The sequence below is a fragment of the Pipistrellus hanaki genome (assembly GCF_964339955.1).
Source record: "Pipistrellus hanaki genome assembly, chromosome: 10".
Taxonomy (NCBI): Eukaryota; Metazoa; Chordata; class Mammalia; order Chiroptera; family Vespertilionidae; genus Pipistrellus; species Pipistrellus hanaki.
The window spans coordinates 16,631,095-16,634,571 of NC_140512.1; the positions used below are offsets into that span (position 1 = coordinate 16,631,095).

A 3,477-nucleotide genomic window follows, 5' to 3' on the forward strand; every position below is an offset into this window, starting at 1 on the left:
TAGTTAAGATGCTAGGTCAGTAGTTGCCTGGTGGGAGGCAGGGTTAAGGAGGGGTGAGTAGGAGAAACTAGAAAGGGACACAGGCAAACATTTGGGTGCCGTGATGGCTACATGGATACATACTTACAACAAGAGTTGACCTTGTGCCCTAGCTGGTTTGGCTCAGTGGATAGAGTGTCGGCCTGAAGACTGAAGGGTCCCAGATTTGATTCCGGTCAATAGCACATGCCCTGGTTGTGGGCTCGATCCTCAGAAGGGGGCATGCAGGAGGCAGCCAATCAATGATTCCCATCATTGATGTTTCTCTCTCTCCCTTCCTCTCTGAAATTATTTGGGGGGAAAAAAAAAAAAAGAGTTCACCTTGCTTGCTGGGACAAGATGGTGCATCCACGCTGCTCCTAACAGTCCGAGGACCAGAAGGACTGTACCTGCCCTGTGTTCCCCAGGTAAAGTGGGGGAAATTGCAAAGTCTATTCCTTTAGTGAAGGTAAGACCTTGTTTGCCTGGGGCAAAGGAGAAGAGATAAATATCACCAATGTCACTAACAGGGGACCACAGTGCTCCCCACCTTACAACGTTATAATGTGAAAACTGGGACGAGTTTGAAGTCTATCATCCAGAAAAATGTGCAAAACTGGTGTCCACCCTGGTCGAAGGTGAAACGATTTGTGCTGAAATGTTAAGGATGGAGTTCACTTCTTTGAAAATAACAATTTCAATACAATTACAAATAAATGGCATTTGCAGAAAAATTAATCATTTTGTATTGAACCCCAACCATACAAGGTGACTGTGTATGTCCCAGGTAGTAAGGGTTCACCTTCATTTGTTGAATTATATCATTATCCCAACTTCGATGGACCAGCGTTAGCTAATGAAAGTTTCTTTAAAGCCGGTAAGGTGAAAATGCCAGGGGATGAAAACATTACTGCTGCTCTAACCGGTTTGGCTCAGTGGATAGTGCGTCGGCATGCGGACTCAAGGGTCCCAGGTTCGATTCTGGTCAAGGGCATGTACCTTGGTTGCGGGCACATCCCCAGTAGGGGGTGTGCAAGAGTCAAGGTTTCTCTCTCATCGATGTTTCTGACTCTCTGTCCCTTCCTCTCTGTAAAAAAAAAAAATCAATAAAATATTTTTAAATAAATAAATATTAGAAAATAAATAAAAATGTTACTGCTGTGTTGGTAATAGCTAGTACAGATGTTGATAAGACAGAAACTTCCTACTGTGGGGAACAAACACTGCGTTATACTGCAACAAACGGAGGAAGAGCCGAAACTGGTTTGGCTCAGTGGATAGAGCGTCAGCCTGCGGACTGAAGGGTCCTGGGTTCGATTCCGATCAAGGGCATGTACCTTGGTTGCGGGCACATCCCCAGTAGGGGGCGTGCGAGAGGCAGCTAATCGATGACTCATCAATGTTTCTAACTCCCTTCCTCTCTGTAAAAAAATCAATAAAATACATTTTTTTTAAAAAACCAAAAAAATGAAGAAAGTACTGTAGCGCAAGTACCAAAAATGGCCTATTTATGATGGAGTTTGGAATTCTAAGTCTGCTGAGTTTTTGTGCTGCTGATGGTTTTATGCCTGCCAAAGAGACAATTTTCAACTTCAAATGTGATCCTGTGTCTGACTTTGGAACTGGTCCTCATCACGCAGCCTACCGAGGCCCTCTCGGACATATATTAGTACTCACCAGGTGTGGAAATCTGAGTGGACACAGGGAAGTGTGGGATGTTAGAAACCAAAAACATTTCTAAACCGGTGGCCTCTGAGTCTACACATTCTGCTTGGTGCCCAGATGATGAGCATGTTTTAACAGCTACGTGTGCTCCCGGGTTACGCGTTAATCATGGGTACAGACTTGGCATCATACTGACTCCGTCTTGCAAAGTCTGTGTGCCATCCAATGTGGAATTATGGCAGGCTTGTTGGCAGCCATTTTTAGATGGACTATTTCCAGCAAAAACAGTCACTTTCCAAGTAGTTCCAAGTGACGTATCCAGTGAAGAACCTAACGCTGCACCAGCTTACAGACCCCCAGCTTTAAGAGAGAAACCAGCCGAAATTGCTTTGGCTCAGTGGATAGAGCGTCAGCCTGCAGACTGAAAGGTCCCAGGTTTGATTCCAGTCAAAGGCATGTACCTTGGTTGCAGGCACATCCCCAGTAGAGGGTGTGCAAGAGGCAGCTGATCGGTGATTCTCTCTCATCGATGTTTCTAACTTTCTAGCCCTCTCTCTTCCTCTCTGTAAAAAATCAATAAAATATATTTTTTTAAAAAGAGATAAACCAGTCACCAATTCCTGGCTGTATGAGAAGGAGCCACCGCAGAATATGAAACCACAACTGGAAAATGAGCCATTATCCAAAACAGCCCATAAAAAATCAAAGGAAACATGAAGCTAAGAAAGGCGCAAAGCAGGAAGCAAGAAGTGACAAGAGTCTAGATCTGGCACCTACTCCTGCCCCACGGAGCTCCACACAAAATACTGTCTCCCAGCCAACTTCTGGACACACTGAAGTAGACAAAAAAAAGAAAATCCAGAACCTAAAGAAGAAATGGAAAGCAAGGAACAACTGAGAGAACAAGCAGCAACTAGAAAACAGCTGGGGGGGGGAGGGAATCTGTTGGAGAAAATTCAAAAAGAGAAATCCCTTCTCCAGGAGCTGGAAGATTTGGAAATGGGTATTTGAAGATTCACAGAAAACAAGGTGGTTACCAGAGATCGGTAAAAACATATCCTCTATTGAGTTCACTGGTGTATACGGAATGTTCATGTGTCCACATTTAACATGCATTTTCCCAAGATTCTACGTATGTGTGAAGTTATTTAATTATACCTATTAAATTTATTTTTGCATCCCACTTCCTATATCATGTTAACATATGCTATAAAAAAAAAAGATATGGCTGAAACCGGTTTGGCTCAGTGGTAGAACGTCAGTCTGCGGACTGAAGGGTCCCAGGTTCGATTCCGGTCAAGGGCATGTACCTTGGTTGTGGGCACATCCCCGGTGGGGTTGTGCAAGAGGCAGCTGGTTGATGTTTCTCTCTCATCGACGTTTCAGGCTCTCTATCTCTCTCCCCTCCCCTCTGTAAAAAATCAATAAATTTTTTTAAAAAGATATGAATTTTCTAGCTAAGTTTAGCAGATTGAAGGACAAATGTCATTGTTTTTTAGTAGGGGACAGTAACATAGAAGTGAATAAAATCCTTTCTATAAAAGTTTCTATAATACATTCTTTTTTATTTATTTTATTGAGTTGACATCTTATATAATAAAGAGCTAATATGCTAATTAGACCGAACAGCAGAGCTGCTGTCCAGACATCCTTCCGGAGAGCCATCTGGATGACCTTCCGGATGGAGAGCAAAGAGTTGGAGGAGGGAGAAGTGTTATGAGGACTTATTAAGCCCGAACTGGCTTCAGCGATGGCTTCAGCAGCGAAGGGCTGGCTCCACTAGGTGGCATCTGG

The 3,477-nt window shown here is 43.6% G+C and overlaps 1 pseudogene across 1 annotated transcript; it reads left to right on the forward strand.

Moving 5' to 3' along the window:
- The first annotated feature begins 1,169 nt into the window (after positions 1-1,169).
- On the forward strand, positions 1,170-2,694 carry LOC311629331 (eukaryotic translation initiation factor 2A-like; annotated as a pseudogene). The gene is made up of 3 exons: positions 1,170-1,281; positions 1,504-2,080; positions 2,283-2,694. The product of its transcript is annotated as a eukaryotic translation initiation factor 2A-like (transcript).
- Positions 2,695-3,477: the final 783 nt, after the last annotated feature.